We start from the raw sequence: 22,130 nt of genomic DNA, 5'->3' as shown, positions 1-22,130 counted from the left end.
TCCTTGTTCGGGGTTGTGGGGTCTGGGTCTTCCACAGAACCATACTCTCACTGGGTTGGAGGCAAGGGTGCATGGCCAGGCCGCCCTTGGTCAAGCAGGCTAGGGCACTCACCCTTCCCAGGGCTATGCGTGGGTGTTCGCAGCTCCTGTGTGACTGTCTCCCAGTCTTACTCCCCTCTCTGTGCCTTCAAGCAACAAGGCCTCCCCTGGTGCTGCTCAATCCTTGTTGTCTGGGGAGGGAGTGGTGACTCCACTCTCATGGGTGCCCTGAGGCAGACCTGGGAGCACCGGGCCTGGGTGCTGCAACCTCCCTGGTCCCAGGGTTAATCCCTGGGTCCTTATTATCCTGAAGCAGTCTCCTTACCATCTGGTTTTTCAATGTCCACTATAATTTTTGATGTCCTGTTTTCATAAATGTTGCGATATCCCTTTGCTAGGCCCCTTGCTCTGTTCCTCCGCAGATCCGCAAGTTTCTCTCTGCTGCATAAAGGAAGGGGATTACGCTCCCTCCAGCAAAGCTGCCATCTGCTCAACCTTGAAACACTGTCATTCTGATATGAGCATTGAAGAGTAAGCATGAAACATTTTTTAATGTCTAAAGTAAATGATTAAACTGTCCAAACATAAGGCAGTCTTCCTTAGTTTTGCTTTTATAGAAAAAATACTTGTAAACCTATTTTTTATTGGATCCATATATAAAATGAAAACAGTACCTTGAACATGGCACATACATGTTGATGACTGTCTATATGTCAAATAGGAAAATGAGAGGGAGAGATTGGGAAGGTGGGCATACCTCTATCTGCAGGCAAACATATTACATTACAGGTGCTCAATAACTGTTCACTGAATACCAAATGAATGATTCACTGCTGTAATCTGTAGTCTGGACTGGAGTACCAGCCCAGCCAGTCCTCAGGAATATCACCAAACCTCTCTGGGCCCCAGTTTCTCCATGTCTAAAGCAAGTATGGCATTATTTGCTCTGTCGTTTTAGTGGGAGACTGTGAATGTCAAAGGAAAAATGTGTGACATGCATTGAAAACTGGCAAGAGCTCTTATAAGCAATCATTACTATTGTAACATTGCTGTTGTGCAGATACATACTGCTCTCTGTATATATGTCATTATTATTATTCAGTTAACAGTTGATAAGTGCATATTTAAGTAAAAAAAAGATAGCTGAAAATGAAATGGAAGAAAAGTTAATAATTTATCATATTAATTGACCTCTAAAGTTTTTTTGAGTTACAGTGTTTATTTTTGGCATAATTGTAATTCTTTGTGTATTTAATTTATTTTTGTTTTCTTCTACGGTGGGGGATACTCAAAAATACATACTTAACCAAATCAATTATTTTTTGGCCACATTTCACAGGGATAGCTTTTCATATACATGTAAAGCTTTTTTTATGTAAATGTGAGCAAAGGATAATGTGGCATATAATTTGAAGGTTTAAGACATAAGTAAATAATCCCTGGCCAGAAGGCTCAGTGGGTTGGAGCATTGTCCTGTATACCAAAAGATTTGGGGCTCAGGAGTTGCAGCCAAGATGGAGGCATAAGTAGAAACCCTTCACTTCCTCCCACAACCAAAAGGAGGATAACAACCAGTCTAAGATCAATAAACAACCAGAAGTGCCAGAAAATCAAACTGCATGGAACTCCAACAACCAAAGAATTAAAGAAAAAGTAAACCAGAACAACCAGACTGGTAATAACCCATGGCAAGGTGGTGGACTGTGTGGGCAGGGCTGGCTGAAGGCGAAACTGAGATCCAGAGTTGATTGTGGACTACTGCAGTTGCTGTGGTGGGAAAAACCCCAAGTCTTGTCCGAGAGTTCATTGAAAAGTGAGCTAGAGCTGAACAGACGAGCTGCCTTGTTCCCTCTCTGGCCCCTCCCCTAAAGGCAGTGCCACAGTGCAGCAAGGAGGGTTACCCTGCCCTGGTGAATACCTAAGGCCTTGCCCCCTTATAACTTAACAGGTGTGTTGAGATAAAGAAATATGGCCCAAATGAAAGAATAGATCAAAACTTCACAAAGAGAGCTGAGTGAGGAGGAGATAGCCAAACTATCTGATGGAGAATTTAAAGCCCTGGTAATTGAAATGCTCGTAGAACTGATTGAGTTTGGCCAAAAAATTGAAGAACAAATGAAAGATACCCAAAGTGAAATAAAGCAAAATATTCAGGGAACCAACAGTAACAGGAAGGAAATCAGGACTCACAGCAATGATTTGGAACAGAAGAAAGAAATAAACATCCAACTGGAACATAATGAAGAAACAAGAATTCAAAAAGTGAAGAGAGACTTATGAACCTCTGGGACTGCCTGAAACATTCCAATATCCTAATTATAGGGGTGCCAGCAGGAGAAGAACAGTAGCAAGAAATTGAAAGCTTATTTGAACAAATAATAAAGGAAAACTTCCCCAACCTGGTGAAGGAAATAGACTTCCAGGAAGTCTAGAAAGTCCAGAGAGTCCCAAAGAAGTTGGACCCAAAGAGAAACATACCACGGCACATCATCATTAAGTTACCCAAGATTAAAGATAAAGAGAGAATCTTAAAAGCAGCAAGAGGAAAGGAGACACTTACTTACAAAGGAGTTCCCATTAGATCAGCAGCTGATTTCTCAAAAGAAATCTTACAGACAAGAAGGGGCTGGAAAGAAGTATTTAAAGTCATGAAAGGCAAGGACCTACCTCCAAGATTACTCTATCCAGCAAAGTTTTCATTTATAATGGAAGGGCATATAAAGTGCTTCCCAGATAAGGTCAAGTTAAAGGAATTCATGATCACCAAGCCCTTATTATATGAAACGTTAAAGGGACTTATCTAAGAAAAAGAAGATAAAAATATGAACAGTAAAATGATAACAAACTCACAACTATCAACAAATGAACCTAAAATAAAAAAAAGAGAGAAACAACAAAAACAAAACCTAAGCAAACAACTAGAACAGGAACAGAATCAGAGAAATGGACATCACATGGAGGGATGTCAGTGGGGAGCATGAATGAAGAATAGGGGGTAAGGTACAGGGAAGAAGAAGCATAATTAGTAGGCATAAAATAGACAGAGAGAGATGAAAAATGGTATAGGAAACAGAGGACTCAAAGAATTTATATGTACAACCCATGGACATGAACTAAAGGGGGGATGCTGGAGGGTTGGGGGAGCAGGGTAATGGGGGGATGAAGGGAGAAAAATTGGGAAAAGTGTTAATAATATAATCAATAAAAAATACTTAAAAAAAGGTTTTGGGTTCAATTCATGGTCAGCACACATACCTACACTGTGAGTTTGATCTCCAATCGGAGCACCTACAGAAGGCAGCTGATCCATGTTTCTCAGATTAGTGACCATCTGTCTGTCTGTCTCTACCTCTCTCTAAAAAATCAATAAACATGTCCTTGGGCAAGGATTTTTTAAATGATGTAGGTAGATAAAAACTTGGCTTATGATGGATTGCCATCACTGAATTGGAAGTTAAATTTGCGTATATATCGCATAACATTCACCCTTTTATATGCTGCAAATGTAATGACAGGATTTTGTTGAAATGAGATCCTGTGGGTCTCATTGATGAAGAAAATCAATCAGCATATGCCTTATCTTTTCTTCTTCTTTTTGCTCATTATGCAGTTAAATTTACTCTGCAGGATCAACATATATAGCATATATTAATTTTATACTCACCCTACCTATGTTAACTTTATGCTAACACTGCTGCTAAGTGATACCAAAAATTCATTGATAAAGTCATAACCATTGCCTGGAATCACAAGTGTTATAGTCCTTAGTTTTGTTTTGGTTTTAATTTTATATATAATTAGATGATTTAGTCATGATTAAAACTATTGAGTTTATTTTTATTTTACATTGGACATTGTGGTCATAACCTGGGTAACAAAGACTTATGAGACATGACCCAAAATTTTGGCCAAACAGAGAGAAGAGGCACAGTCTCATATCACTTTGGAAGACCATATAATCAGTATATGGACTCTTACATATATGAATGATCCTGGAGTCTTTGATGAAAACCACAATAATGACACCCCCTGACCTTTCCAAGTTCTGAAAACAATTAAGAGACAAAAGAATTGTCAGATAATGCTCAAATGTCACTTATTCCTAGTAAAGGTCAGGTTGGAGGACAGGTATGATTTGTTGTTCTGATATGGAACGGTAGAATTAAGCACGTGGGACACTGACTGGGACAGATGTCTATATGGCCTCAAAGGGTCAACACAAATAATGCAGGGTCAGAGTAGAGATCACATCCTGGAGGGAGAAGGGGAGGATGTGTGCCAGGCATGCTAGTTCATGCACCCCCACATTGCCCATGTAGGGAGTCACTGCACCTTTCTTGAATGGAATAAATGAAAAGGTTGGAGGAGCCAGAATTGTTATCTGTTTGAACTGTGTCAGAAAAAAAATGATTCACCCCAGTATAGGCAAGTTAGGTAATATTTGATGTCAGATAAACTGGGAAGAATCTAAGAACAGAATGCAAAGAGTGGGTCTCACAAAGAAGGACCACTGGGACTTGCTAAGTGATCAGGAGAGAAGGGGATGAACATTCCACAGGCAGAGAAGGTGAGTGTGAGTTGGAAAGGGGCTGGGGCTGGCAGACCAGGTTACAGAGGCTAGGAAGTCCCTGCCCTGGGAACCAGGGAGCCCTGTCCTTGCAAGGTGCTTTCAAAAGTGGCATCCTTGAGTATTACTTTGTGAATGTGTATCAGATAGGTGATTTTCTTTCTTTTTTATGATTTTTTATTGCATCCTTGTGCATTGAACTCCAAGAGGTATGTGTATATATATATACCTCTTGGAGGTATGTATATATATTTGCATGGTTTCTTCTGTAATTTATCTTGGCTAATTACATTTAATTATAGTCTTTCCAACTATACATTGAACTCAGTGACTAATTAGATTACAATAGCAAAGAATCTGCAATTTTTGTAGTGTGTGACCTATGGGAGAATAGGTTGCAGAGAGAAATTATTCCTCCCTTTTCATGATAAAAGCTTATTTGTGGTTACATTGAAAACTACCTCTAAAAAAACATTTAGTTCTGAGATAGTTTTCAAAAGTGAATCACATGTGTCAATCTGGGTGAACTCAGTGGAATCCTGTTCACTGAGTGATGTTCAGATATGTTCATAAGCCAACAGCTTATGTATAAGCCAACTGTCTCTATGTATACTAACATGGAAACTTCTCTAAATACAATAAATGAATTCAATGAAAATGTTGAAGATTGCCTACTGTAGGGCACCATATATGTAATGGAGAAAGAAAAAAAAATACCTCTCAGTGTCTGTATCTTTCCAGACCTTTGAAAAGCATTGTACTCACCTCTAACTGTGATTCCTGCAGGGGAGGAAAGGAATTGGAGCAGTAAGGGGAAAAAGAACCTTTATTTTTTATAACATATCTTTCTATATTTTGTGAATTTTTTCAGTAAGCATGTATTGTAACAAAACTGGAAATTTACTGTAACAAACATTTAAAGAGGTAGAACCCATGAGGCCTGGCTACCATGTGAATGTAATGAGCAGTAGAGTAGAAGGGAAAGGAAATGGGGGTCAGAATGACAGAGATGAAATGGGGAGGCATGAATTTAGAACACTCACAAGCCAAAGGACAGCATTTTAAAGAAGGAGTTATGTTTTAATAAAACAAGCCAACAAAAAGACAGAAAGTTTATATTTACTGGTAAAGAAATCTGTGGATTTTAGTTTGAGAAACAGAAGAATTTATGCATCTTCAACTCCAATTAGCAAACCCTTTGGCATGAAAATGGAGAAACAGATCACCATGAGGAGAGAGTCAGTTACAGAATTAGTAACTGCCCAGAACTGCTTCAGCTGAAGAGTATACAAAGCCACCAATAACACTGCTGTAATCTACATAAGGCACACAAAATAAGAAACACTCTCAAGAATAGGGACATATCTGTGGAATGGGAAAGAAAAGCTTTTCCACTTGTTAACTCTTTTGTTCCTCTCCCTTTTCCTTTTCTATGACCTTCTTTCTCTCTTCCCTCCCTTAGCCCTCTTTCTCTTCTACACATGTGCACATGCACACCCGTTTCCGTGATACAAATCCGCCAATCTGAAAACAAACTGTCAAGAAAAGGAACTAAGAGAAGACAATGATATCCAAATCAGATAAGCAACCTCAAATGCTGACAAGGACAGTCTTTTCTACCAATGACATTATTTGAAAGTTTTGTGGCCTACTTATCATCAAAAATGTGAATCCAGTAACATTAACATAGAAGAAAGCTTGTAAAACAAATGACAGTAAATTTCCAACAGCAGCTTTTATTTGTCTAGTATTTTACTATTTGTAAACAAAATGCAGTCATACACATTATCTCATTTCAGCCTCACATCAGCCCTTTGAAGGAGCCAGTGACTCCTGATCTTTACAGAATGGGACACTGAGGCCCAGAAATGGCAAGGGAGGGGGACTCAGGTCTCAACGCCATGTCTGCTGACTCCTCGGGTGTCATTTGTACAACACCGATGACTGCTTGGCCCTGGCAGGATATCCCTGTTACAACATGGACTTATCTCTCTCAGGCTAAACCTTGCAGACTTTATTCTTCAAAACGTTTTGTCAGATATCCTAACTTTGAAGAGTCACAGAAGTTAGCAAAATATGTTAATTTATACTATTTATTGAGTAGAATGGTCTTTTTTATTGCTTTTATTGTTTATTCTTTTACAGTTGCCCCAATTTTCTCCCCCTTTACCCCCTGCACTCAGCCCACCCTTAACTCCCTCAGTCAATCCCCACTCCATTGTCCATGTCCACTGGTCATTCATACATGTTCTTTGACTAATCCTTTCCCCTTCCTTCTACTGTCCGCACACCCCCAAACAAATCCCCTCTTACAGTTGTCAGTCTATTCCATGTCTCCATGTCTCTGGTTCTGTTTTGCTCATTAGTTTATTTTGTTCATTAGATTCCAGTTACAAGTGAGATCATATGTTGTTTATCTTTCACTTACTGGCTTATTTCACTTAGCATAGTAGTCCCCAGGTCTGTCCATGCTGTAGCAAAAGGTAGGAGCTCCTTTTTTTTTCCATGCAGCTTAGTGTTCCATTATATAAATGTACCACAGTTTTTTGATCTACTAATCTACTGAAGGGCACTTAGTCTGTTTTCAACACTTGGCTATTGTAAATAATGCTGCATTGAACATAGGGATGCATAAGTTCTTTGGAATTGGTGTTTTAGAATTTTTAGGGCATATTCCCAGCAGTGGAATTGCTGGGTCATATGGCAGGTTCATTTTTAATTTTTTGAGGAAATTCCATACTGCTTTCTACAGTGCCTACACCAGCCTGCATTCCCACTAACAGTGCACTAAGGTTCCCTTTTCTGCATATCCTCACCAGCACTTGTTTGTTGATTTATTAATGACAGCCATTCTGACAGGTATGAGGTGATATCTCCTCATGGCTGTAATTTGCATCTCTCTGATGGCTAGTGATAGTGAGTGTCTTTTCATGTCCATGGGGCATCTATCTGTATGTCCTCCTTGGAGAAGTGTCTGTTCAGATCCTCTGCCCATTTTTAAATTGGATTTTTGCTTTCCTGGTGTTGAGTCATTTGAGATCTTTATATATTTTGAAAATTAAACCTTTGTCCAATGTATCTTTGGCAAATATGTTCTCCCATAAGTCGGTTCCCTTTTCATTTTGCTGATGATTTCTTTACTTATGCAGAAACTTTTGAATTTGATGTAATCCCATTTGTTTTTTTCTTTATGTCCCTTGTCCTAAGAGATATATTGGCAAAAATATTGCCACATGACATATTGAAATTTTACTGCCTATGTGTTCAACTAGGACTTTTTTGGTATCACAACTTATATTTAAGTCTTTTATCTATTATTCTGGTGTATGGTGTGAATTGGTTGTCTAGTTTCACTTTTTTTGCATGTATTTGTCCAGTTCTCCCAACACCATTTATAATTGAAGAGGTTACTTTTACTCCAGTGAATACTCGTGCCCTGTTTGTCAAGTATTACTTGACCAAAGAAACATGGATTTATTTCTGGGCTCTCTATTCTGCTCCATTGATCTATGTGTCTGTTCTTGTGACAGTACAAGACTGTTGTGATTACAGTGTCCTTGTAGTTTAGTTTGATATCAGTTATCGTGATCTCTCCAACTTTCTTCTTCTTTCTCAGGATTGCTGAGGCTTTTAGAGATACTTTTGGTTCCATATAAATTTTTGAAATATTTGTTCTATATCTGTAAAATATGTCATTGGTATTTGATAAAAATTGTGCTGAATCTATAGACTGCTTTGGGTAGTATGAACATTTTAATGATGTTAATTCTTCTAATCTGTGAATATGGTATATGCTTCCATTTATTTGTACCTTCCTAAATTTCTTTCTTAAGTGTTTTGTAGTTTTGAGTGCAAGTCTTTTACTTCCTTGTTTAAATTTATTCCTGTGTACTTTATTTTCTTTTTGCTACAGTAAATGGTATTTTTTCTTAGTTTCTCTTTCTGATAGTTCATTGTTAGTGTACAAAAATGCCATTATTTTCTGAATTGACTTTGTATCCTAGTACTTTGGTGAATTCAGTTATTAGGTCAAGTAATTTTTTGGTGGAGACTATTGGGTTTTCTACATACACTTTGTTGTTTGAAAATAATCAGTTTTATTTTCCTCTTTTCAATTTGGATGTCTATTGTCATTTAATTCTGGTCTGATATTACTTCCTTCCTTTTGCTCACTTTGGGCTTTGTTTATTGTTGTTCCTCTAGTTCTTTTACATGGAAGGTTAGGGTATTTGTTTTTGTTTGTTTGTTTGTGTTTTGAGATTTGTCTATCTTTAGGTAGGCATATATTGCTATTAACTTCCCTCTCAGGACTGTCTTCTCTGTGCCCCATAGGTTTTGGGTTATTGTGGGCTCATTATCATTTGTTTCCAGATACTTTTTTATTTCTTTCTTAATCTTATTGTTAACCCATTCATTATTCAGTCTCCCATTACTTGAATGCTTTTGAGTTTTTTCCTTGGGGTTGGTTTTTAGTTTCAAGCCATTGTGGTCCAAGAAGATGCTTGATATGATTTCAATTTTCTTAAATTTGTTAAGGCTTGTTTTGTGTCCTACCATGTGGTCTATCATTGAAAATAATCCATGTGTATTTTAAAACAATGTGTGTTTTGCTTCTTTGTGGTGAAATGTTCTGTAAATAACAATTAAGTCCATCTGATGTAGAGTATCATTCAGTGCCACAATATTCTTGTTGATTTTTTGTTTGGAAGATCTATCCATTGTTGTTAGTGGAGTGTTAAAATCCCCTAAGATGACTATATTGCTATTGATCTCTTTCTTAAAGTCCTCTAAGATTTTCCATATATATTTAGGTGCCCCTGTGTTGGGCACATATATGTTTACATGAGCTGTATCCTCTTGTTAGACTTCTTTCTTAAGTATTATGTAGTGACTTTCTTTGTCTCTTGTTATGGCCATTGTTTTGAAGTCTATTTTGTCTGATATAAGTATTGCTACCCTAGGTATTTTTTATGTCCATTTGCTTGGAGTATTTTGTCCATCCCTTCAATTTTAGCCTGTATAGATCCTTTATTCTGAGGGGGGTTGGTGTCTTATAGACAGCATATATGTTTATCATGTTTTCTAATCTATTCAGCTACCCTATGTCTTTTGATTGGAGCATTTAATCCATTTACATTTAAGGTTATTATTGATATATACTTATTCACTGCCATTTTTTCCTTTTTACCTGTGTTCCCCTCTCTCCATATATGCATGTGTATTTGCATGTGTGTATTTCTGTGTATATATAGACATATATGCCTATATATGCCTATATTTAAATATATATAGACATAAATTTATATATATAAATTTATATTCTTAAAGCAGTCCCTTTAGCATATCTTTTATTGCTGGTTTGGTGGAGCTGTATTCTTTTAGCTTTTGTGTGTGTGTGTGTGTGTGTGTGTGTGTCTAGAAAGCTCCTTATTTTGCCTTCCATTTTAAAAGAGTGTCTTGATGGATAGAGTAGTCTTGGTTGCAGGTCTTTGTTTTTCACTACTTGGAATATTTCATGCCAATCCTTTCTGGCTTTTAATGTTTCTGTTGAGAAATCCTCTGATAGTTTTATCAGAGCTCCCTTGTATGTTACTAGCTGTTTCTCCCTTTGCTGCCTTCATAATTCTCTTTTTGTCTTTAAGTTTTGTCATTTTAATTGTGATGTGTCTTGGAGTGGGCCTCTTTGTGTTTATCTTAATTGGGACTCTCTGTGCTTCCTGAACTTGCATGTTTTTTCCCCTCACCAAGTTAGGAAAGTTTTCTATCATTATTTTTTCACACAGGTTTTCTGTCCCTTTCTCTTTTTCTTTTACTTCTGGTATCCCTATGATGTGAATATTGTTACATTTCATTTGTCCTGTAGCTCTCTTAAACTGTCTTTGTTCTTTTTGAGTCTTTTTTCATTTTGTTGTTCTGGCTGGGTGTTTTTTTCTACTTGTCCTCCAACTCTCTGATTCAATCATCTGCTTCATCTATCCTGCTTTTAATTCCTTCTAGTGTGTTCTTTATTTCAGATATTGCATTCTTCATTTCCAACTGGTTCTTATTCATAGTTTCTATGTCCTTTTTCATGCTGATGAAGTTAAAAATATGGAACATTTCACAATTTTGGGCATCATCCTTGCACAGGGGCCATGCTAATCTTTTCTGTATCATTACAGTTTTAGTATATGTGCTGTCAAAGCAAACACTGTAGTGGTCCTTTGAACAACAATGAAATGTGGCATAAATAAGGGGATAGAGTGTGCTCTTTAGTGAGGGGGGCACCAACAAGTAGCTTACAATATAAGAGTGCAGAATTTAATTTCAGAAATGATCATTATTATGTTGTCATTCATGATGCTAATATATTTGGATGCTAAACACATGGGATACTATGGTAAGCTATGAGCAATGGAGGGAGAACCATAGCATGGGGTTCTGATCCTAGCCAGGCTCCAGAGTTCTTTCTAGTACTGGGGCTATAAATTTTGGCTGTATTTGTTCACAGGAAGAAAGAGCTATTAATTAACTGTTTCACTAATTCATAGCATGCAAAGATGCAAAGCCTAGCTTCTGTATCTGAAGGAAGAAAACAGAGAAAATGTTACTAAATTTACTACCTGCCCAAGGTAGAAGTAAAGTAATGAAGTCATTCGGTAATATACCTTCACTTTCTAGAAGTTTCCAGACATAAGAATACACAATGGCCACTCTCTCCCCAAAATTATCAAAAAGCTAAACTATACACAAGGGAGTGGAGATATAAGTTATCACCTAAGATAAATTGAGACCCCCACTGAGAGTTGCCTGGCTCCTCAAGGACCATATTCCTGTCCCCTTCAGCATATTATTCAAACATCAACACCTGATGAGTAGCCAGCCGATCTGAGGTTGTTCATTCTCATAGGTCTGAGGTTAGTTTTGCACATCTTTCTTATTTTCCCCACTGTGGTCTTTTGTATAGATTTTCTTACTTCTACTGCTTCTCAACCTTAGGATGGTTACCATGGCAACACCTGTTGAGGGCAGACAAAAAAAAATGTAGTTCCACAGTGAGGAAGGTGCTCCTGTGTTTCTTGCTCTTCACTCTTTTTTTTAAACAATTACTTCTTTTTCTTTTAAGATTTTATTTATTTATTTTTAGAGAGGGAAGGGAGGGGGAAAGAGAGAGAGAAACATCAATGTGCAGTTTCTGGGGGCCATGGCCTGCAACCCAGGCATGTGCCCTGACTGGGAATTGAACCTGCTATACTTTGGTTCGCAGCTCGCGCTCAATCCACTGAGCTATGCCAGCCAGGGCTAACTCTTCACTCTTGAGGAAATATGTTCTTCTTGGAAAGGGGATGCTGTTCATTCAACTGTACCATTGAAATAATTTCATGGGAATTATTTCCCCAGTGTCATAATTTTTTTGATGTTTCAATTTTTCACCTTCATTTTATCTTCATAGTGGCCTCTCTTTGGCACCTCAAGACTATCCGTTCTTGCCTCTTCCATTTTTCTGTTCAAGATAAGGAAATTTAAAAAACCCAGGAGACACTCTTTTCTTAATGTACTGTTTTTTTCCCATTGGAAGTTGCAGCTATCAGAGTGTGAGAAATGAAGCAGGAGTCACAGTGACAGGAAGAACTGTTAACAGAGGGAATACTGGGAAAGATGGATGTGTGAAGGACAGCAGCTGGGAGAACCAACCAGAAAAAAACACCAGAAACTACCTATGAGGGACTTTAATAGCGAGAGAAGTGCAGCCTGAGTGGCATAGGAACACCAGGAGGAGAGGTGAGGAGGTATCGAGTAATGTTTCCCCATATTGTGAGGTATGCCATAGCCCATACACATTGCCTTACTGCCCCTTTAATTGCAGCACTACTGAGTATATTTAGTATTTTCTTGCGTAATTACTCTGAAGGGCTGAATATTGAAATTTTAATGGAAGGAAATGTCTCTGAGGTTGATCTCTATTGTACTGACAAATTATTAAACCAATCATAGAATTCATATAGATTAATAAGAAATCACATGTATTAGTTTATATATGTTAGATTTTAGTATTAAGTTGCTAACATTTATTATTTGGACAAAGAGGGGATTTGTATAATGAGCTGGATTAATAACTGGTTGGTAAGTATATCCAGAGGGAACTGATTAATAAATTGCTCTCTTCCTGGAGGAAGACTTTCACAGTTGAACCTAACCCTGCCCTATTCAACATTAGACCTCACTTAGGGAAAATACACCACTGCCCAAAACTGGAAGAGGTGGCTGGTGTAATAACGTGAGAAAAACAGAGTTTGAAAACATCTTGACATTTAACACCATGGCCCAACTCCAAGAGACACAAATGGCACAAGGATGATGTAAGCACCATGACCACCAATGAAATCACAAACACACACACACACACACACACACAAAACTGGGGAGAAGTGGCTGAGCTTCATCATATATGAAAGAAATTTAGATTTGCATTAGTCAAGTATAAGATTCATGTATGACAACAGTGTAATGTATTTGGTGGAAAAATCTGTGATCTCAGGCTTTCTAAATAAACATAGTATCTGGACTAAAGAAAGCATCCTATCAGCTGTCTACTGAGAAGAGCTGCTTCATCCAGAGAAATGCCTTTGAATTTAATCATTGAAAGAGAACAACCACCAAGTGGATGTGTCAGCCCTCAGCATGTCTCTTCCTACCTTTCTTGTCCCCCTGCCCCGCTCCCTCCCCATGTGTTCCTCTCACACTCGTCATCTTCCCTCTCCAAGTCTGAATTCATTCTCACTAAAGCAGGAAGTACTTGAGTTGTTGAAACCTTCCCCAGTCCATTGGGACAGATCACTAATATTCTCTCTGTGCCTTATAGTAACATCTTACTGACCACTGGGTTGGCCATCATTGCATTCCAATGGTGGCCCTTATTGCTATAGAGTTACAGAATCTAATATTCCAGGAATAACTCCCAGGTTCCCACAATACTCCTTGACCTTCCATGTTTCAGCTCTTTCTCTTCCTGTGTGTCTAAGTGTCTAGAGCTGGGTATCTACTTTACTGCCCTGATCTGTCTTAGTCTTGCCAGGAGTGAGTCTGGCCCAGTGGCCAGATTCTATTGCTCTGACCAAACCTCCAGGTTAGTAATGGACCACTGTCCTGACCTCACCAGTCCATTGCTTCTGGCTGATAGCTTTGCCTCCCTTCGATACATGGGCCTCGAAAATTCCCCACCACCATCACCAGAACTCAAATAAAAACTACTTCCTACATCAGGCTGAGGTTACCTTGTCTAGTGGGTGTTTTCTTGGTCCCTGAGTTGGGCTTTGTAGCTGGAGCGGACTCTCCACCTGCTATGCTCCTGTGAGTGGGCCTGGCCATGGCTCAGCTCTGTTCTCCTTACATCGTTTGTACTCATTTGAGTTGTGGTAGCGGATAAGTCAAGACTTTATTCTTTGAAATGGAGAAAGAGAAGCTCAAGAACAGGAGAAGGGTGACTTTTTAAGATAAATGTCTTCAAGTATTTGAAAGGTTGCCATGTAAGGAAACTCTCAGACTTGTTCTACGTGGCTCTAGAAGTTGTTAGAATCAGGACTCAAACTAGGTTGAAGCCACCAATCCCCCAGGGTGCAGAAGAACCTTCCTTACCCGAGCCCAAATCTAACAGAATTTCCTTGTGGGAACCCTTCAGGGTCTCAGTTTTGTTTACTGGTTTGTTTCTGTTGTAACATGGAGAAAAGAAAATGTTTACTTGGTCAGTATTTGCATATGTGATATATTGTTGTGGTAATATACTGATCATAAGCAATGTATAATTCTATTTCTCTCTGTCTTCAGGGACTACAAGTGAGAACAGCTTCATTACAACAATATCCTTGAGTCTACTCTGATTTTTTTTTTAATTCATTCACTCCATCAGTGAATAAATATTGAGTGATTATCATGTATTAGGCACTGGGATTCATTCAGTGCTCGGTACTGTTAATTTATTTTGCACCAAGTCCTTTGACATTGCCCTTGTAAACTGGATGTCACAGACATTGTAGAGAGGGTTCAAGTATCAAGTGGGGTTGGTTTATAGTCCATCTTTAAGTTTCTTTGAAATTTGGGAATTGCTCATTGAACTTCATGATTCTAGTCTTATATTGAGTGGATATCTTGCCTCCACATATTTGATTTTTAAAAGTCAAACATGAATTTGGAGTCTGTGCTACCAGGCCCTTGTATTTATCTCCCCAGAGAGCAGGGACATCATGCCTGCTTCCCCAGAAAGGACTGTAACATAACTTTGAAACAGCACTTCTCTCCTGAGGCCTCTCCACAACAACACCAGCTGGAGCTTGGGCCAAGCCATCTGTTAGATGCAAATCCCATCCCTTGGAGGCCCAGTGACTGAGAAATTGAACTCTATTTCAGTTCTGAGTGTCTTTAGCTAGAACAAGGCTTCAGTCTAGTTGGAAAAATGCATCAGGAATTATCAAAGTTCACTTGTCTGAACCTCTTTATGAATGTCATCTTCCATGTTAAGAACCTGCTAACAGTCCTCATGAAAACTGACAGTCAGAAAAATAGATGTAAAAAAAAAAAAAAAACAGTGTTGAGCTTGGCATCCCAATGGCTTAGTATATACAGTGGGGAGAAGTCACATTGAGTGGATAGCTGGTGTCAGAAGTCCAAACATTCCATTCAGTAGAGAAAGATACCAACATTGAAAGCATAGGATTTCTGTTTAATTGGATCAATACTGGTTTGTAGTGATTAGCTGCTGTCTACATTTAAAGATGGATAGTTGTGGATGAAAGGGGACCTGAAGGAGCACTTGGTCCTTTCAGAATTATATCCAGGTAGTCTCTGTCAAAACATAACAGTTTGCAGTGGAGCCAGGCGATCGTGAGTCTGTGCAGCGACCCCAGTGATTCCAGCCAAAATTACACTTGCATTTGCCATCTGTCTTTAAGAGTGATCTGCAAAATCATTGACACTAAAATGTTCATATGCCATGAAATATTTTTCTGGTAACAGTTTTATTGAGATATAATTCACATACCACACAATTCACCCATTACATTGCACAGTTTAATGTTTTTTAGTATATTCACAGAGGTAATGCAACCATCACCACAGTCAATTTTAGAACATGGTCATTACCTTAAAAAGAAACCCCATACCCCTTTGCTATCATTTTCATCTTCCCAGCCCTAGGCAACCACTAATCTACTCTCTGTCTATATATTTGCCCATTTTGGACATTTCAAGTAAATTTAATCATATAATATGTATGTGTGGTGGGTTGTGACTACCTTTTTTCACTTGGCATGTTTTCAAGATTTGTTCCTATTATGATATATGTGAATGCCTCATTATGTTTTGTGGACAAATGATATTCTTTTACATGGATATACCACATTTTTTTATCCATTCACCAGCTGATGGACATTTGTATTATTTCCACTTTGGAGCTGTTAGGAATAATGCTGCTATGAAATCCATGTACAAGTTTTTATGTGGACATGTTTTTATTTCTCTTGGAATATACCTAGGGTTGGAAATACTGGGTCCAATGGTGACTCCTATATTGAACTGTTTGAGGAACAACCAGGCTGTTTTCAAAGTGGCTATATTATTTCACATTCACATCAGCAGGGTATGAGTGTTCTGATTTCTTCACTTCCTTGTCAACACTTGTACTGTCTTAGACTTTTTGATTATAGCCATCCTAGGGGGGTGTGAAGCAGATTTCATTGAGATTTTGATCTGCATTTCCTTGATAACTAATGATGCTGAGCATCTTTTCATGTGTTTATTAGCCATTGTATATTTGGAGAAATGTATATTCAGTTCCTTTGCCTATTTTTGGTTGGATTGTCTCATTATTAAGGGTTCTCTATATATTATAGATAACAGTCCTTATCAGGCATGGTTTGCTTACATTTTTTCCCAATTATTTAGGTTGTCTTTTCACTTTCTTAACAGTGTCCTTTAAACTACACACATCTTTTCAATTTTGATGAAGTCCAACATCTATTTTTTCTTTTGTTGCTTGTGCTTTTGGTGTCATATTTGAAATTCCAAATCTGAACTCATGAAATTTACCCATATGTTTTCTTCTAAGAGTTTTTTAGTTTCAACTCTTAAATTTATTTGATCCATTTTCAGTAACATTTAATATGGTCTCTGTAGCATGTGCTCTCTATTTTATATTGTCTTTGTACTAACTTTTTAAAATTAAATTTATTGGGATGACATTAGTTAATAAAATTATATAGGTTCTGAGTGTTCATTTCTATGATACATTATCTGTATTATTGCATTGTGTCCCCACCACCCAAAGTCAAATCTTCTTCCCTCCCCCTTTACCTTTCTCTACCCTCCCACCCCCCTTCCCTCTGGTAATCACCATGCTGTTGTCTGTGTCTGTGAGTTTTTGTTTGATTGTTTTTCTTATTTGCTCATTTGCTGCTTTCAGTTTTATATCCCACATATGAGTGAAATCATATATTCTTGACTTTTCCATTGACTTATTTTTCTTAGCATGATTTTCTCAAGATCTAACCATGTTGTCACATATGGCAGTATTTTGTGTTTTCTTATGGCTGAGTAGTATTCCATTATATATGTGTACCACATCTTCTTTATTCAATCACTTTTTGAGAGACACTTCATTTGTTTTCATGTCTTGGACACCATGAATAATGCTGCAGTGCACATGGGGGTGCATATACCTTTATGAATAAATGTTGCCCAATTTATTAAGTTTTTACATAATTTTTTTAAATGAAGTTAAGGATCCAAATTTATTCTTCTGCATGTAGCAGAAGAACCTTGTCCCAGAACCCTTCTGTTGAAAAGACTGTTTTCCCACATTGTATAGTCTTGACATCTTTGTTAAAAATCAATTGGCCATAAGTATATAGGCTTAATCTGGAGGCTAAATTCCATTCCATTGATTTATATGTCTATCATATGCCAGAACCACAATGTCTTCATTACCTTGTTTCCTTGGAATATTTTTAATTCATGATATGTAATTTCAAAAATGCAAATTATATACCACTTTTAGGTTTATTAACTGTCATGTCATGTGTTCAATTCTTAAGTCAGACTCTTTACTCCTATCTAGTAATAGCAAACCTTATTTCTAATGCAAGCTAATAAGATTTAGCATTTTTGGAAGTTTATTTTATTTTTCTACTGCAGCAATTTGATTTAGATAATGAAATCTTGCTTATTTTTCTAATGAATTCAGGAGCATCTCTGGGACTGACTGTGATGACATAGGGAAGTAAAGGGATTTGCAGTTGGAATCCACCTCTGAATATCTCTGTATGGCAGGGGTTCAGGAGAGGGTTGATTTGAAATATAATGAGAGTGAAAGAGGGCTTGTGTCTGTCAAGCTCTTTGCCCAGTAAGGACCCTGCACTCTTAGTTTGTATGACTGACAGTGAAAAGAGCCAGAGTTGTTTCTCGTTCTGCTATTTTTAGATTTATTAAAAACAAAAAGAAAATAATGTAGGTGAATGCATTGGCCAAGAAAAGGCAGGCATTTCTCACTTGGTAACTGTCACAGAAACAGCAGATGTATCTCAAGATAATGCAGATAACCTTCTGACTCTGGAAGAATACAGCACTCAGTCTAAGGTGACCATATGTGGTCTTAGTAAAAGAGCATCAGAGATGCACAACTAGAAGGCTTGTGTTCTGCTCGGTGTTTTATATTGCAAATCAGGAGTTGTACCTCAGTCTCTTAAAATAATTAAAAAGTTCTGAATCTCAGTAAACAGCCAAGATGTTCTCCTTAGAATACAAACACATTCATTCATTCCACCCCCCTTTTCCTCCCCCTTTCACATGGTACCTGTCATGGTGGTTACCTAAAAGAGAGGTTCAATGCAAGACATATTTATTAGAAGACAGGACAAGAACTGAAGAGGAAAGAGGATGGAGGATAGGCTGGGCACCAAAAGCAGAGCAGGGCCAGAGATGACAGGACGGGCCCAAGGGTCACCAACGAGTCAGGAGGGAGATGAAGGGAAGACATCCTGAGTCTCCCCCATTCCTCACATCTTTCCCATTTCCTCAGTGGAATGGATGAAGGAGCAACTCAGGACTAAGAGACCTGCATGTCCTTCAGGTCACACAGCTCATGCTGCACCCAAGACTCTTCTTTTAATAAGGCATTTCACAATGAAATCACAGCTTACCTTACTCGAACACATAAAGTATACTCTCTTCAAATAACTTACTAGTTTTACCTCAAATTCAGATAACAGTTGTTTGAATTTTGGCATTACTATAATAGCATAGATTTCTTTGTCATAAAACTAGGTAGGAGACATATAGAACAAACAGGTTATTAGTATGTATGTGGTGAAAGTAATTTGGCTGTTATTTTAGAAAAAAACTTTTGATTTATTCACAACTCTCAGTTTTCTCTTACTTTGTAGGAAGGAATACAGTTCAGCATTTTGGCCTAAGTTTGCTAGTGTTTTTACAGGAAACTGGAAAAGTATCTTTCATAGTCTTTATCCATGTGCCTTTTTTTCTAACTCTTTTTCTTTGGTTGTAGGCCAAGAAGGAAGAGAGAACTCTTGCCACCACATTTCAGAGGGACGACATTGCCTGAATTGTGAATAGTTACTTGGACAAACTTTTCTCCAAGGTAAATATTACCCTTGTACCAATAAGGGGACACTTCGCTAGAGCTGGCCAGTTGCAGTGGGAATGCACAAAGGCTCCGTTGTTCAGTCCAACAGCAAGCAGAGTGGTGGGAGAGAGACGGAGAGAGGGAAGAAAGCAAGGCTGTCGGGCACCCTTTACTGTTCCCAGGAGAATGCCATTGGGTGTTTGCTGAGCAGCACTGCAAATGTGTGGGAAACTAAAGAAAAGGGAAGCTGTCCCAGATATTTATGGAAACAAAAGCCCATGCAATTTGATCATAAAAATAGTATTTCATCTTTTATGAGAAAAGAGTTGGGTGAGTTCCTTTAGAGGTTAGGGTAAAATATATGCTGTAGTCATGTCACAAGGGGGAAAACTCAAATTATAATGTTTTACACCAAATAAGACTTGTAAATATGAAAGACTGTTTAAAATCAATGTTCTTAAATGAAAATACCTTTCGTTTGTTAGTCACGATTGTTCCTTGAAGTTTATGTTTTGGATGATCATGTTTTAATGCCTCTTTTAGGGGAAGAAAGAGGGGTGTGTGTGCGTGTGCGTGTGTGTGTGTGTGTCAGACAGACAGGCAGACACACCAAAGAGAAGTCTGTTAACATCATACTGTACATTTCAGAAGAGTAGCAGAGTAGCTCCAGGCCCTTTCTTTATGAATCATGAGCTCAGCAGGAATAAAAGATGAACAGAAGCAGATGAATTCAGAGTCAGCTCCAGCATTCATGAATTGGCTGCCAATATTCTAACACAAATTGCTGTGTCATTTCTGTGAAGTTCCCCTGGGGCTGCTCAATCTGTAGCTAAAAGCTGTTTTTGCTCAGCCCTGAATTATATCTGATGAAAGGCCTCATTCCTCCCTGATAAAGCTATCCATGCACACACACACACAAAGAAATGCAAAAATATATGCTCCAATTTAAAAGAAAGTAAATTGATCAACTTTCTCTGTTTAGCCGTTAACACAAGTTGCCATGACTGGGTCCCTAGCTTGCTGTGATGTGATTCCAGATTGGGGGGAGGGGGATGGTTTCCTCCTCAGCTTGGTCTTCCTTTTCTGAGGGGGTGGTGAGGGTGGAGGCTGGGCACTTGAGGAGGTTTGTGATATGGTCATTCTCTGCTCTGACAGAGCAGACATCGCTGTTCAATGTAACGGCTGGCAGATCTGTGCTATGCACACACAACAAGAAAGGGCAGAGCAGTGAAGAGCCTCAAAATGCTCAGCTCTGCATCAGCTGAGAGGGTTTTTCAAAGAGGTATTTTAACAGATTCTCATTACTGTAGATGTAAGTTCTAATTTGGGGAAATAGTATTCCTTTAAGTGATCATTTTCTTCACATTGTATTATGCATGTTTAACATGAAAAAAGTCTTTAAGGTAGCAGTGTGCCTATCTTAATCCTGCAGTTACAAAATTAGAATCATGACTTGTAGAAATTATAAACTCACCAGATGGGCTTTGCCATCACTACCTGTACATCATGTTCACTTTGGTATAAATGAAAAATGCCCAACACCTGTCATTTGGTGATTCACAGAGGCAAGTGTGGGCTGCCTGCAACAGAAGAAAATGACACATGACAAGAGGTACCTTCAGGTGAGCCCTGCACTGCTAGGGACAGTGTGGGAGGTGCCATGCCCAAGGTGCTTAGCACTTGAAAGGCAGCAAGTGTGCAAGCAAAGGTTCAAAGTCCTGTGCAAACCAGCCTTGGAAACTGCACCAGCAGAAGTAGAAACCAAGGCTGAAGCCCATGTTTCTGTTGCTTAGGGTTCTGCCTTTACCCTGCTGCCTGCCTTCCCCAGCACAAGAACTGCAAGGTACCATGGTCCCTGATGGCTGCAAGTGGCTGGGGACTCCCTATGCATGTGTGCATACATGTATGTTCCTTAGTGGAGCAGAAGCAGCTGTCGCCAGGCTGCAGGTTGCTGTGTTCACAGACAGAGCATGTGAGCTGGAGGCCAGGACTGCCCCAGAGCAGGTGTGCTGCAGCCATGCCCAGCCAAGTTCAAGGGCCTCTCATCCTTATACTCAGAGATTTATCATTTTTCTCAATCTTGGCCTATATTAATAGAACTCCCTGCATATTTTCATGAGAATTATTCACATAAATTATGATGTTTATAAAATTGCAGTTGTGATGATGTTAATGTACAGTAGGTCAGAGATTATTGCACACCCCTCTCAGCTTTTTGTGTAATTTGTGGAAGGATTAGTCTTACCTGCCTAAAGCAGATCTTTTAGTGCATCTCGGTGATGTCCATGTATATATCTGCTGCCATATTTTACATTTTGAAGTCTTTTATAATGAACTTGACAACCTTTTTAAAGATGCATTTGTGTAACCTTTAAAAATATATAAAATATATTTATATGATGATATTTTCAAGTAAACACAAACCCCCCCAAAAAAGAAAAATTACCAAGGTATTACAGAACTCTTTCCCTTTATTGATCAATCTATTCGATACATTTATTTTGTCTGGCTTTAAAGTAAATTTTATTTGATTATTTTTAACAACCAAGTTAAGGGCTAGGAGAGGGGTAACTGGAGGTGGGGTCAGTGTTTGCCTCTCCCTCCAGGGACTTTTTGGAGGCCCCGGTGACAGTTTGCAGAGGGACAGCCTGCCCATCTGTGACTCTGGCAGCCCTGCCCCTGTCCTACCTTCTCGTTCCTGTTTTGCTGGAATCCATAGTAACCACAGTCCACAAGACCTGATCATTAGCATGTGTGAGTGATGAGCTGGATCCCCATAAGCCTGTGACCATAGCCCATCAGGAAGCAGTGGGAGCTCCAGGCAGCTGAGTCACCCTGGGCCTCTTAAAGCAGAGTGCCTTTCTATCCTTGTAACTCCATCAGGCCTGGCGTCTGAAAGCAGGGAGTGAGAGG

The 22,130-nt window shown here is 38.7% G+C and overlaps 1 protein-coding gene and 1 non-coding gene across 2 annotated transcripts in view; one reads left to right on the top strand and one right to left on the bottom strand.

The window, feature by feature from the left end:
- PAG1 (phosphoprotein membrane anchor with glycosphingolipid microdomains 1) overlaps window positions 1-22,130 on the top strand; it is a 131,190-nt gene that overhangs the window by 59,122 nt on the left and 49,938 nt on the right. Inside the window, 1 exon segment of the mRNA XM_028519017.2 lies at window positions 19,140-19,232. The gene's annotated coding sequence lies outside the window, so the exon portion shown is untranslated.
- LOC114502246 lies at window positions 10,691-10,797 on the bottom strand. Its single transcript, XR_003685076.1, has one exon. It is a non-coding gene; the product is annotated as a U6 spliceosomal RNA (small nuclear RNA).

The sequence above is a fragment of the Phyllostomus discolor genome, chromosome 7 (assembly GCF_004126475.2).
Source record: "Phyllostomus discolor isolate MPI-MPIP mPhyDis1 chromosome 7, mPhyDis1.pri.v3, whole genome shotgun sequence".
NCBI classification, from domain to species: domain Eukaryota; kingdom Metazoa; phylum Chordata; class Mammalia; order Chiroptera; family Phyllostomidae; genus Phyllostomus; species Phyllostomus discolor.
Note: the sequence above shows the minus strand (reverse complement) of the source record. Positions and strands in the feature narration are given on the sequence as shown.